Below are 15,949 nucleotides of genomic sequence, written 5' to 3'. Positions count from 1 at the left end.
TCTCCTTAAGGCCTAAGGAAAGAGGGGAAAGCCAGCTCCCTTGACTTCAGGTACTCCTCACAATAAGACCATTAGTTTGAATTTATTGCTAGCCCACTACATGCATCTTCACGCCAATGTTTATATAACTCTTTGAGATTCAAACATCAGCTCACTAAGGCCTACCCTGACAACTCACCTTTCATAGCAGTCCCCTGCATGCACTATACCCTTTCTCTGCTTATTTTTTCCCTAAGCACTTTGCCATCTTTATTTCATTTATCTTTATTTTCTCTCTCCTCACTAAATTATTTCTTCTGCAAGACAGGAATTTTTGTCTCTTGATCTCAACTGTATCTCCCTTCAGGTCCAAGAACAGTATGCAGTAGAGCACTCAGTATCTTTGGAATCCGTGAAGTAGGTATGATTATCATCATCTTACACTGGGCAAAATAAGGCTTGAAAAGATTAAGTAATTTGCATAAATTCACATAGTGAGGGGCAGATCCAGGATTTGAAGTTATCAAATGCTGAAGCTGCCGTCCTTCATCAATACATTATATTCTCTTATCCCTGATTGTACCCACCCAGGAAAGCCTGGATCAGTGCAACCACCAGTCTTCGCGCCTACCTTTGGGGTGCAGAATGCTGCAGGAGAAAATCTGACATAAGGGAGATGGTTACTTCTACACATTGTTTCCAACTTTGCTCCATCCTCAGCACACTCCCAAATCTTTGGTGCGTTTTCAGCTTCCTCTCCCAATTCCCACAACAGTTACTCAAACCTTTAATATCCTCTTCACATTCCCAGCAGATGTACTTAATTTTTATCTCAGAGAAAATAGGAACCATACACAAACATTGTCTTTCTCCACAATTCCTTGTTTCCACATTCAGCCTTAGAACAGATCTTCCAGTTTTAACATAATGAAATTTTCTTACGGGAGAAGAGATTAGAAAATTTTCTCTCTAGTAAGTAGGTCTTCTTAAGGCCCTGCCTTTCATTCTTGGGTCAGCACAGAGTGGTCATTCAGTGAGAATTACAGTGATCACTAGGAAAATGAAGGAATAATAATAATACTGGGTGGAGGTTAAAGAGCTGAACTGAGGGCACTGAAAGACTGAAAGTTATTTAGAATGCAATTTAATGAAAGCAGTTTAGGCCTTGAGAAAGTGATCAAGATAATAAAAGATTACTAGGAGTTGACCCATCAGGTAAAAGACAAAAGAGCAGTGGAGGCAAATGGACCAGCATATGCATGGACTGTTCGAAGAACAACATGAGTAACATGAACAGGTAGACAAGGAGTAGGTCATGAAGTGGTGTGTGATATTTTATGGTGAAGGGTTTGGATATTATTCTGAACTCTAGAGCAGTTAGGGACTACAGAAATCACAGAAGCCTATCATCACTCAGTTACTTGTCCCTTACAGAGTGACCACTCCTCAATTAAGAGTTCAGTGATAACAATTTGGGGGACAGGAAATTTCACATCCTCTCTGATTTACTATTACACAGTTCCCTCTTGGTCTTCTTTTTTCCAGTGTTTTTCCTCCTTATTCTCACCATCCCCCCCCCTTTTTTTTTACTGATGCCTGGGTGGCTCAATTGGTTAAGAGTCTGCCTTTGGCTCAGATCATGATCTCAGGGTACTGGGATCGAACCCCCCCCCCTCAGTCAGGCTCCCTGCTCAGTGGGGAGTCTGCTTCTCCCTCCAGTGCACACATGCACACTTTCTCTCTCTCTCTCTCTCACACACACACACACACATAAACAAATTTTTTTAGACAATCCTCTCTGGGGGACAATAATTTAAAAAACATATAAAATCACACAATTATATCAATACATGAAAAAATTTGACACAAACAGCCATTCATACAAAAAAAAAAAAAACCTTCAGAAAACTAGGAATAGAAGGGAACTGCCTCAACCTGATAGAGAACATCTACAAAAAACTCACAGCTAATATCATTCTTACTGGTTAAAAAAAAAAAAGATTTTTCCCCCCTAAGATTGGGAACAAGGCAAGTACATCCTCTATCACCACTCCTATTTAACATTTTACAGGATTTTCTATCTAATGTAAGACAAGATATACAGATTGGGAAGAAGTAAAACTATCTTTGCTTGTAGAACATGGTTATATACGTAGAAAAATCCCTAATAAACTAAGAAACAAAAAATAAAAAGGGAAAACAACAAAACCCTCACCTGGAACTAATAAGCAACTATAGTAAGGTTGCAGGATAAAAGGTTAATGTACAAAAATCAATTGCTTTTGCTAGCAATGAATAATTGGAATTTGAAATTAAAAACAATTTTATATTAGCACTGAAAAAAAGACAGACTTATGCATAAATCTAACAAAACATGTACAGGCTTTATAAGAGAAACAAAACTGATGAAAGAAATAAAGCATCTAAATAGAAATATTTAGTGTTCATGGATAAGAACAGTAAAATTAATCATAGATTCAACATGATCCAAACTGAAATTCCAGCAAGTTATTTTGTGAATATTAAAAAAGAAACTAATTCTAAAGTTTATGTGGGAAGAAAAATCTGGAATAACTAACAGAACACAGAATAAAGGAGAAGAAGGTGGAGGACAAAGTTGAGGGACCGGCACTAGCTGACTTCAAGACTTATTATAAATCTATAGTAATCAAGACAGTGTGGTAATGGAGAAAGAATAGATCAACAGAACAGGTAAAAGAAACCCAAAATAGACCCATGCAAATACAGCCAACTGAGCTTTGATGAAGGAGGAAAGGCAATTCAGTGAAGAAATATCTTTTCAACAAATGGTGCTGGAACAATTAGACACCCATATAAAAAAATGAATATAGACACAGGCTTACACCTTTCATAAAAATTAACTCAAATGGACCACAGACCTAAATGTAAAAGGCAAAGCTATAAGAATTTTAGAATATAGGAAAAAATCTAGATGACCTTGGATTTGGCAATGACTTTTTACATACAACACCAAAAGCATGGTCCATGGGAGGCTGTGTGTGTGTGTGTGTGTGTATGTGTTGGGGGGGATGATCTGATAAGTTGGACTTGTTTAAAATGAAAATCTTCTGAAAGGCTCTGCCAAGAGAATGAAAAGACAAACCACAGACTGGGAGGAACACCTATCTGGTAAAGGACTAGTATCCAAAATATACAAATAACTAAGAAAACAATCCAATTAAAAAGTAAGCAAAACATCTGTGCTCGCTTCGGCAGCACATATACTAAAAAAAAAAAAAAAAAAAAGTAAGCAAAACATCTAAACATCCACCTCACCAAAGAAGATATATAGATAGAAAATAAGCCTATAAAAAGATGTTGAACATTATATGTCCCTAGGGAATTGCAAATTAAAATAACAATGAGATATCACCACATACTTATTAGACATGCAAAAATTTAGAACACTGACAACATCAAATGCTGGCGAGGATGTGGAGCAGCAGGAGCTCTCATTAATTGTTCATGGGAATGCAAAAATGGTACAGTACTTTGGAAGACAATTTGGCAGTTTTCTTATAAAGCTAAACATAGACTTACCATACTATCCAGCAAACATGTTCCTATGTATTTACTCATATTGGTGAAAACTTACATCTACATAAAAACCTTTACATAAGTGTTTATAGAAGCTATATTTATAATTTCCCAAACCTAGAAATAACCAAGATGTCCTTCAATAGGTGAGTGGATAAACTCTGGTATATCCATACAATGGAATGTCATTCACTAATTCAAAAAAAAATGAGCTATTAAGCCACAAAAAGACATGAGGAAACTTAAATGTGTATTTCTAAGTGAAAGAAGCCAGTCTAAAAAGGCTATATATTGTATGATCCAACAGTATGACAATCTTAAAAAGGTAAAATTAGAGATAGTAAAAAGATCAGTGGTTGGCCAGGGGTTTGGAGGGACAGGAAGGAATTAACAGGTGGAGCACAGGAGGATTTTTTAAGGGAGTGAAACTATTCTGTATGGTACATCATGGTGGTTACATGACATTCCCATGTCAAAATTGATAGAATTATATAACACAGAGTGAACTTTAATATAAACTATGAACTTTAGTTAATAATGTATTGATATTTGCTCATCAGTTGCAAAAAAGGTCCCACACTAATGCAAGATGTTAATAAAAAGAGAAATTGCTGGGTGATGGGAAGATGGGGGTAAGTATATGAAACCATATATCTGTTCAATTTTTTCTATACACCTAAAATTACTAAAAATAAAGAAGTGTGTGTGTGTGTGTGTGTACACATATTTTCAAATTTGGCTTTAAAAAAAAGTAGAAAACCCTGACAGCCCATTACCATAGAGAAAATATTGAGAAGCTATTAATTTTTTCTTGAACCAAGTATACGTTTTCAGCCCAGACAGTTTTACAGGGAAATGCTTTTGGAATTTTCAATGAATGGATACTTCCCATGCTAGATAATCTACACAGAGTATAGAAATGGCATGCTTCCTAGCTAATTTTCAAAAACTAGCATAATTCATATATATACAATGGAATATCACTCAATCATAAAAAAGATGTGATCTCACCATCCGTGACAACGTGAATGGACCTAGAGGGCATCATGCTAAGTGAAATAAGTCAGAGAAAGATAAATACCACATGAGTTCACTTGTACGTGGAATCTAAAAAACAAAAGAAATGAACAAACAAAAAGCAGAAACAGACCCACAAATACAGAGAGAAACTGATGGTTGCCAGAGGAGGAGGGAGGGAAGGAGGTGGGCAAAATGGATGAAGGGGAGTAGGAGATACAGGCTTCCAGTTATGGAATGAATAATTCATGGGAATAAAAGGTATAACATAGAGAATATAGTCAATGGCATTATAACAGTGTTGTATGGCGACAGATGGTGGCTAGTGGTGAGTACAGCATGACATACAGAGTTGTTGAATCACTATGTTGTACACCTGAAACTAATGTAACGTTCTGTGTCAACTATACTCCAAGTAAAAACAAAAACAAAACAAAAAAACAAATTAGCAAAATCCACTTAACTAAGGTTTTAAAAAGTCTCTAGTTTATGATTATCCTTGTTGTTACTACTTCTCCTTCTCCATATTTATTAGTATAAATAATAGTAATAGTAATAAATAATAGTAGCTGAAGCTACTATTTACAAACACAAAAGTGCTACAATACAGGCTATTTTCAAGGGAGCTTCCTGGGGTCTTTGAAGAAAAAGAGGGTCAAAGCCACAGTGGGCCATCAAGTGCTGGTCCAAAAGAAAGGCCACTGGAACTAAGAGTCCAGTGAGAGCCACAGAGCCAGGACAGCCTTTCCAGAGGCCAACATGAGCCAGTGTTTAGAACATTTTCTGCACTTTCCAAGATCTTCTAACTGAGGCTAATTAGCAAGAGAATGTGGCTGAGTACCAGCTGCAGCTGTTTAGGGCAGAGGCACTCAGCAGCCTGCATCAACAGCTGAAACAGCTCCTGAAAGATGATGTATGAATCTATCACGAAGCTGGTCTCTCTGAGTTATATTTAAACGCAGCCATCAAATAAAATCCTCATTAATCAGGATTCCCTAGGGGAGAAGTAAAGTCTAAATTATGAGATTTGAATTTTGGATGAAAATATCTGCTTATACTTGCCCTGCAGAGCATGGGGCAACTTTCCTCTACATTAGCAAAAATTGATTACAGGGGCTCCTGGGTGGCTCAGTGGGTTAAAACCTCTGCCTTCAGCTTAGGTCATGATCCCAAGATCCTGGGATCAAGCCCCACATTGGGCTCTCTGCTCAAAAGGGAGCCTGCTTCCCTTCCTCTCTCTGCCTGCCTCTCTGCCTACTTGTGATCTGTCTGTCAAATAAATAAATAAAATCTTTAAAAAAAAATTGATTACATTCCCCTACATTAGCAAAAACCCCAGAAGGATCCAGAATATACTGAACACCCATACTGAAAACCCAAGAAAAGATAATTCCTCTGAAGTTCTTGGCACTCATAGATCATAAGTCATGGGTGTCTCCTCTGGGAAGTACAGGTATCCCTGCTCATGCTTCTTTTTTTTTTTTTTTTTTAGTTGAACCTGCATGCCTGACAATTGCGCCTGCAGCAGATGGGAACTGGTGTCCCACCTATGCTGAGGACAGAGGGATTGCTCCTCTGTGAAATATTTTGGATCTGTTCTGGTATCCCAAGGAGGCCAGTATGATATGACATAGATTTCAGTCCATTTGTCTTTATATCTTTGTCAGTAGTCATTCTTCACACAACTTCACACAAATTGATTCCTAGCAACAGATGCCAGAGATGGCTCTCTATAGGAATCAGGACTTTTGTTCTGACTTTCCTCCTGGGAATGTTGGCACTCTTGACTAGGCACCAGACCCTGGGGAGAGCTGGCTTTAGGAAATCTGAGACCAGATCTGATGACTTTTGTTTCATCATCTGTACTCCTTAAAACTTGGAATGTTCAGCAATGCTTAATATGTATTTTCTCATTCTACTCCAGGCTTTGGTCTCCACAGGTCAATCTTGCATATCATCTATTTTTGAGGATGGAAGAGATTGAGATTTGGGACCTGTTCTATGTGTGGAGCTGCAGGTGCTTCCTTCCTCCTGCTGGATGAGCTCTGAGATGGGGAGCAAGGATGGAAGGTTGAGTCTTGGAAGGGTTATAAGTATAGAATGCGCTGGTGTCCCTCGTTCTAGTCTTCTCAGAGACACCAGAGATGCCTGAGGGATGCAGAAGCTTGCCAGTTTCTTTTCCTACAAAGGTTAAGGTCCCAATGTCTATCTTTCAGCTCTAGCTAAACATCTTCATCCAGTCCCAGTTTGCCTAAATGTGGGCAGGAATAAGCAAAAACCCTGCAGGAACCCTGGCACATGGAAAAGCAGAAGAGATAAAGAGACCAACCATCCTTACCCTGGAGATGGAAAGGTTGTCTCCCAGGCACAGTCTGGCGGGGAGCTGCTCTTTGGACAGCTGAGGAAGTAATCCTTATTAAAACTCCCATTGCGGGGCGCCTGGGTGGCTCAGTGGGTTAAAGCCTCTGCCTTCGGCTCAGGTCATGATCCCAGGGTCCTGGGATCGAGCCCCGCATCGGGCTCTCTGCTCAGCAGGGAGCCTGCTTCCTCCTCTCTCTCTGCCTGCCTCTCTGCCTACTTGTGATCTCTCTCTCTCTGTCAAATAAATAAATAAAAATAAAAATATTTAAAACTCCCATTGTGCCGGCAGGATCTAGAGATACTAGAGCTATTTGACTCTAAGGCCTGAATAGTCCAGGCTCCTGAAGAATTGATTGAATTTTAACTTTAAGAGTATTCCCCCACTGAATCAGCAGACTGGGTACTTCATGGAACATGTGGTGCCAGGCAGAAAATCTTGAAAGACATGGTAAGCAAAGGGTGGGGAATGGCTCAATGTGGGCTTGTTCTCTCCAGGGGATGAAGTCATGGTATTTTGTAGAGGAGGAGAAGCATTCATGCCACAAGAAGTCAGATACCATTTCTGTATGAATTGTTATTGAGCATTTACAAATATACGAGGAAGTCATATGGGGGGAAATGGTGACTTTCTTCTCCACCTAGAGCCAAGGGCATGAGGAATCTGAAATCAAAGTGTGGAAAATTCCTAGGAGGTGTAACCACAAAGCTCTTATTCAACACTCATTCAACAAATATTTACTAAGTACAGACCACGTGCCAGGCAGGAATGGATGTGGCTTATTTTTGATCTAGGATCTAGGAATAAATTTCAGGTCTCTAAGCAAGCTTTGTGACGTGGACTTCTCCAGGTCATCAGTTTGAAGAATCTTATCATGTATTTTAGTGGATGTAGCAGGGCCCTCTTTTGGAGAACCCCCCAATGCTATAAAATTTCCTCAGGATACAGCTATACTTAATGAATTATGTTAACACAAAGAGGTCACTGGAACTCGAGTTACATATCAAACTGACATCTCTGACATGTTTCCTAGGTACTTCCAAGGACTCTATCACTAAAACATCACCAAGATTAACAAAGTCACCCCACCATTGCAGATATAACTAATAAATGTGAAGCTTTGCATATATAGCAATATCATAAGAAAATTTATGGACCTCCTAATTATCTCTAAATTGTCCTAGGTATATCCTACTCAATAAACTCCCCCTTGATTTTTTTTTATCAGATTTCTTAACAATTCATGGATTTTATCCATTTACTACTTAACAGTACTAAGCACCCTGTTTAGGAATGTGTATTCAATCTGGAACCCAAATCAAATTATTAAGAAGTTTTGTATAAACAGCAATTAACAGCTTCCCTTCTGATCCCTGAAAGAAATGTAGTCCTAGCCTCTGTCTTCTGCCTTATTTCTCTCAGCCCTCAAGATTACCAACCTTCTCAGGTGCCTGGGTGGCTCAGTGGGTTAAAGGGTTAAGCCTCTGCCTTCAGCCCAGGTCATGATCTCAGGGTCCTGGGATCGAGTCCCACATTGGGCTCTCTACTCTGCAGGGAGCCTGCTTCCTCCTCTCTCTCTCTCTCTCTCTGCCTGCCTCTCTGCCTACTTGTGATCTCTATCAAATAAATAAATAAAATCTTAAAAAAAAAAAAGATTACCAACCTTCTCATTCACTTTCCTTGCATACATTTTAATTAGGCCAATGGACAAAAGAAATACAGACTGATTAATATGAATGCAGGATTTGGCTGCATAATTTATAGACCCAGTAATAAGACATCTCACAGGACTCCCATGGGGACACAGGTGTTGAGTCTCTGTTCCCTGGGAGGCTCTTTTCCATTAAGATACTGACTTCCTCTTTATGCCTGTGTAGTGCTGAGAGTTGCACATTCTAGAGAGCTTGCCCCAACTCTCTTCTATGTGTTGTATGGGCATTCTATGAAACTAACTTACTCATTCTATATTTATTACTTTAATTTTAATTTAATTTTATTTTTATTAATCTTTCTATTCTGCTTATTATTTATCCTTGAGACTGTATTGCATGAACACCCAGAGCACTTAACTTGCATCTCCTAATGTGTGCTAAATAAATCTAGACTCAACAAATTGTTACTGAGTGTCTCCTTCATAATAAGTTGGTTGGATACTTGGTATTTTTATATTCCCTCTACCTAGAATACTGCATTTCTACTCCAACTGGTCAGTTCATTCTTCAGTTCACTTCAAGGGGCTTCTTCTGGTCATCTCGAAGACTAAGTTAGTGACTCTCAGGTTCACATCACTCCCTGCAAAATGATCATCCTCATACTTGTTTAATGTTATCTCTACACAAGCTCCATTACCAGATACTGTATCTGTCTTTTGCATTTAGCACAGCCTCTTTTATATCATAAATGCTTAAAGGTATTCATTAAATAAACAGCTGCATCTTAGGGTTAAACATCTGATGTAATAGACATTTAGCCAAATGTTGAGAACTCCATTATTTAACAATTACTAATTGAGCACTTCAAAGTGCATAATGCATAGTTGAGAGACTAAAAAAATATACAAGTCACCATTCTATAAGCTCTCAAGAGGGTTTCCATAAAGTGGATGGACCATTTTCATGCATAGTTGGCTTCTGAATATCCTCGTTTTTAATGTCCGGCTTCCAAAAGGAGAAAAAGAAAAAATAAGAGGAGGGTAAAAAGGGGTGCCAACCCATTAAGTCCCTGGTAAGTCACTTCAACCAGAGGGGGAGTGACTTGCAACAATAGGAGTAAGTACAACAACAATGACCATTCTGTTTTTTGTCTGCACCTCTGCAGCAATCATTGACCAAAGCACAGATCACCAGTATTGGGAGGACAGGGTCCTTCTTGCTCACCCTGACTCAGACTAATTGTATGCAACCTGCTCCAGAAACATGTAAAGCCACCTACCAGGGTGCCAGGGTGTCAGGGTGGGGAGCGGAAGTGGAGGGAAAGGCAGCTGCTCCTTGTACTTAGAGCTAAAATTGACTAAAATTTACTGCAATTTATCTTCCAAACCTCCTCCTAGAAGTTGAGAAACTTCCATAGACTCAGGAGTTCCAAAATAGTTACATGACACATATTATGCCAGTGCAATTTTTGTCTAGGTGAGTGGACAGATTCCGGGTGCTTACTACTCCAACATCTCTGAATGCTCGCTATATAGTTTATTCTTATGGTACAATTAGTACCATAAGAGAGCGCACTTAATAATCAGCTTCGGTAAAAACCAGTAGGAGAAGGCTCCAGCAAACTACTATTTATTTCTCCTGATGTTTACCATATTAGAATCGAAACATAATAAAAAATAATCAAAAAATTATTAAATATTATTAATATAAATATTAATATCATTAAATAAAATATTAAAGTACTTAGTTAATGATGCATTAAAAAGCATAATAACAAATTATACTTTTGTTAACATAAAAATATTTTTATGAATATAAGTATGTTTTCCCAATGAAAGTTTTGAAGAAAAGAGGGGCATTTTTTTACATTTTTGCAAAGCTCTTTAAAATTTGGCTTAAGAGTGGGGGGAGGAGTCAAGATGGCGGAGAAGTAGCAGGCTGAGACGACATCGGGTAGCAGGAGATCAGCTAGATAGCTTATCTAACCATTGTGAACACCTACAAATCCAACGGGAAATCGAAGAGAAGAAGAGCAACAATTCCAGAAACAGAAAATCGATCACTTTCTGAAAGGTAGGACCTGAGGAGAAGTGAATCCAAAGCGACGGGAAGATAGACCCCGGGGGGAGGGGCCGGCACCCAGCAAGCGGCGGAGCGACGGAGCACAAAATCGGGACTTTTAAAAGTCTGCTCCACTGGGAGACATCGCTCCAGAGGCTAAACTGGGGGGAAACCCAGGCGGGGTCAGCATAACCCCAAGTCCCGCGGGGTCACAGAAGGACTGGGGGTGTCTGAGTGCCGCAGAGCTCGCAGGTATTAGAGCGGGGAAGCCGGCTACAGTGACAAAGCCGAGGAGTGAGCTCTAAGCCCGGGGTTACCTTGTGCCGGTCGCAGGCTGGGTGGGCTCGGAGCGCGGCCGGAGGCCACGGAGACAAAAGCGACCCGGCGCTTTTCTCCAGCTCCAACAATTGACTGCTTTCCTCGAGGGGCGACCGCAAGCCAGGGAGGCGGGGCTATTGGGCGCTTTGCTCTGAGAGCGCACTGAGGAGCGGAACCCCAAGCTCTCGGCTCCTCTGGGCCGAGAGATTGGGAGGCCGCCATCTTCATTCCCGTCCTCCGGAACTCTACGGAAAGCGCTCAGGGAACAAAAGCTCCCGAAAGCAAACCCGAGCGGATTAGCCGGCCCCTGGCAAGGGCGGTGCAATTCCACCTGCGGCAAAGACACTTGAGAATCACTACAACAGGCCCCTCCCCCAGAAGATCAACAAGAAACCCATCCAAAACCAACTTCGCTCGCCAAGAACAGCGGAATTCCACAGCAGGAGAAAGCAAATCTTATCTGGACAAAATGACAAGGCGGAAAAACTCACCTCAAAAAAAAGAACAAGAGGCCGTACCGAAGGCTGGAGACCTAATCAATACGGACATTGGTAACATGACAGATCTAGAGTTCAGAATGACAATTCTCAAGGTTCTAGCCGGGCTCGAAAAAGGCATAGAAGATATTAGAGAAACCCTCTCCGGAGAGAGAAAAGCCCTTTCTGGAGAAATAAAAGAACTAAAATCTAACCAAGTTGAAATCAAAAAAGCTATTCATGAGGTGCAATCAAAAATGGAAGCTCTCACTGCCAGGATAAATGAGGCAGAAGAAAGAATTAGTGACATAGAAGACCAAATGATAGAGAATAAAGAAGCTGAGCAAAAGAGAGACAAACAAATACTGGACCACGAGGAGAGAATTCGAGAGATAAGTGACACCATAAGACGACACAACATTAGAATAATTGGGATTCCAGAAGAAGAAGAAAGAGAGAGGGGAGCAGAAGGTATATTAGAGACAATTATTGGAGAGAATTTCCCTAATATGGCAAAGGGAACAAACATCAAAATCCCGGAGATGCTAAGAACGCCCCTCAAAATCAATAAAAATAGGTCCACACCTCGTCACCTGATAGTAAAATTTACAAGTCTTAGCGACAAAGAGAAAATCCTGAAAGCAGCCCGGGAAAAGAAGTCTGTAACATACAAGGGTAAAAACATTAGATTGGCAGCGGACCTATCCACAGAGACCTGGCAGGCCAGAAAGAACTGGCATGATATATTCAGAGCACTAAACGAGAAAAACATGCAGCCAAGAATACTATATCCGGCTAGGCTATCATTGAAAATAGAAGGAGAGATAAAGAGCTTCCAGGACAAACAAAAGCTGAAAGAATTTGCAAACACCAAACCAGCTCTACAGGAAATATTGAAAGGGGTCCTCTAAGCAAAGAGAGACCCTAAAAGTAGTAGATCAGAAAGAAACAGAGACAATATACAGGAACAGTCACCTTACAGGCAATACAATGGCACTAAATTCATATCTCTCAATAGTTACCCTGAATGTTAATGGGCTAAATGCCCCAATCAAAAGACAAAGGGTATCAGAATGGATAAAAAAAAACAACCCATCAATATTCTGCCTACAAGAAACTCATTTTAGACCCGAAGACACCTCCAGATTTAAAGTGAGGGGGTGGAAAACAATGTACCATGCTAATGGACATCAGAAGAAAGCTGGGGTGGCAATCCTTATATCAGATCAATTAGATTTTAAGCCAAAGACTATAATAAGAGATGAGGAAGGACACTATATCATACTCAAAAGGGTCTGTCCAACAAGAAGATCTAACAATCTTAAATATCTATGCCCCTAACATGGGAGCAGCCAACTATATAAACCAATTAATAACAAAATCAAAGAAAGACATTGACAGTAATACAATAATAGCAGGGGACTTTAACACTCCCCTCACTGAAATGGACAGATCATCTAAGCAAAAGATCAACAAGGAAATAAAGGCCTTAAATGACACACTGGACCAGATGGACATCACAGATATATTCAGAACATTCCATCCCAAAGCAACAGAATATACATTCTTTTCTAGTGCACATGGAACATTCTCCAGAATAGACCACATCCTGTGTCATAAATCAGGTCTCAATCGGTACCAAAAGATCGAGATCATTCCCTGCATATTTTCAGACCACAATGCTCTGAAGCTCGAACTCAATCACAAGAGGAAATTTGGAAAGAACGCAAATACATGGAGACTAAACAGCATCCTTCTAAAAAATGAATGGGTCAACCAGGAAATTAAAGAAGAATTGAAAAAATTCATGGAAACAAATGATAATGAAAAATTTGGCTTAAGAGAAGAAATTGGATTCTTATATCTGCTTCTGTATTCAATCTGTTGTGATATGCTGTTTTGCTCAAAGCATTTGAAGAAAATACAGCCTCAGGTCATTAGAAAATAGAGGAACATTTTAATAGCCTTTCAGAAAATTGTGGATATTCTTCTTTCTATACCAAAACTCAACAAGTAGTAGTTTCTCAACCCTGGCTGCAAATTAGAATCACTTGAAGGGCTTTTAAAAAACGCTGATGGTTGGTACTCACCCTAGGGTAATTAAATTAGAGGTGGGCCACAGCAATTGAATTTTTAAAAGCAGCAGAGGTCAGCACTTCTTAAAATTTAATGTAAAAATGAATTACCTAAGGATTTTATTCAAATGCAGATTTTAGGTGGGGGAGTCAATATGGCATTTGATCTTGGATGGAATGGTTGTTACTTTAAATTACTAAGTTTTGGGGGCGCCTGGGTGGCTCAGTGGGTTAAAGCCTCTGCCTTCAGCTCAGGTCATGATCCCAGGGTCCTGGGATCGAGCCCCGCATCGGGCTCTCTGCTCAGCAGGGAGCCTGCTTCCTCCCTTCTCTCTCTGCCTGCCTCTCCGCCTACTTGTGATCTGTCAAATAAATAAATAAAATCTTAAAAAAAAAAAATTACTAAGTTTTGGAGTAGTTTGTGATATAGTAATGAATGACATTGAAATTGATAGCTAGATATGGGATACTGCCATGAAAAAAACCTACAATACGTGGCACTAGCTTTGTGACCAGGCAGCAGTGATAGGCTGGAAAAATTGCAAGGAACTGGCAACTTACATTATATAGTAGCAAAACAATTTATAAACCTATCACCTGCAAAAATTTGGTAAAGTGAAAATTTATCTGACAAACTTTTGAATTTAGATAAATGAATTCACCTAAATAAGACTTTCAGGAAAAAATATCCTACAAAGTTAGGATATAAGAAAATAATGAACTAATGAAAGAATACGCCAGTTTATAAGCATAATTTAAAGGGAGTTTAGAGGGGCCAAGACAGGTTTAAAAAACAACATTTCTCACCTCCCACCTACCCTTTTGGTAAAAAATTCTCAAAGTCAAAACCTAGATGATTTATTTACATTTAATATATTATTGATATAGTTAGGTTTAAATCTATTACTTTGCTAGTTATTTAATGATTCTATTTTAACTGCCCTATCTTATAAGTTATACCTCTTCTTTTTTTTTTTTTTTTAAAGATTTTATTTATTTGACACAGAGAGTGATCACAAGTAGGCAGAGAAGCAGAGAGAGAGGGGGAAGCAGGCTCCCTGCCGAGCAGAGAGCCTGATGTGGGCCTCGATCCCAGGACCCTGAGATCATGACCTGAGCTGAAGGCAGAGGCTTAACCCACTGAGCCACCCAGGCGCCCTATACCTCTTCTTTTATTGTTCCTGTAGCTGCTTTACGGCTTGCAATACATATACACAACTTATCATAGTCAACCTAAAAATAATATTATCTCTCTTCATGTATAATTTTAAAACCTTAACAATTATATTTCCTTCAACTTTTTTTGGCCTACTACTATCCCACAATTTACTTCTACATAAGTCACAACACAAATACACTGTTACTGTGGCGCCTGGGTTAGCTTTTGATCCTGGGGTCCATGGGATCAAGCCCCAGGTCAGGCTCCCTGCTCAGCCAGGAGTCTGCTTCTCCCTCTGCCCCCCACCTCCCCACTCTTGCTCTTTCTTTCAAATAAAATAAATAAAATCTTTAAAAAAATACATTGTTACTAATTTGACAATTTTACATTGATTAAAAATAAAAACATTTAATATTTTACTTTCATTTTTACTATTTTCCTCATTCTTTATTTCTTTGAGATCTAATTTCTATTTTATATCTTATTCCTTCTGTCTGAAGAACTTCCTTTAGCATTTCTTATAGTATAGGTCCAGTGCCAATGAATATAATCAGCTTTGTTTTTCTGGGAAAAAAAAAAAAATCTTTTCTTTGCCTTCAGTTTTTGAAAGATATTCTTGAGGTATATGGAATCCTCAGTTGATAATTTTTTCTTTCAGCATTCTAAAGATGTTATTCCATTGTATTCTGGCTTACATGGTTTCTGATAAGTTTATTGAAAGTCTTAAATTTGTTCCTTGGCACATCATTTTTCTTTCTTCCGTATTTTTTTTCTGTTTTCATGATTTTCTCTTTATTTTTGATTTGAAGCAATGTGAGGTGTGTTTTAAAATTGTTATATGATTTCCTGTTATTTATCCTGCTTGAGTTCTCTGGGATTGGATCTGTAGTTTCATTAATTTGAAAAAAATTCTTGGCCATTTTTACTTCAACTATTTCTGCCTTATTTCTCTTTCTTCTATTCCTGGTACTCTAGTTATCTATGTCATACTATTTGATATTGTTTCACATTTCTTGAAGGCTCTCTTCTCTTCCTTCCCCAAAGCCTTCTTTATTCTTTTTCTTTTGTCTTCTTGTTTCTGTTTGGAAATTTACTATTGATCCATTGTCAAATTCCTCTACTCTTTGCTCAGTTCTGGTCTGCTAATGAACTTCTCAAAGGAATTCTTAACTGCTAATACTGTCCTTTTTCTAGCATTTTCACTGATCTTTCTTTTCAAAATCATTTCTCTGTGAATCTCCCCATCTATGCATGTTGTCAACTTTTGAGTTATATCTTTTAACATATTAACAGTA

Source organism: Martes martes, assembly GCF_963455335.1.
Source record: "Martes martes genome assembly, chromosome: 1".
NCBI lineage: Eukaryota > Metazoa > Chordata > Mammalia > Carnivora > Mustelidae > Martes > Martes martes.
Note: the sequence above shows the minus strand (reverse complement) of the source record.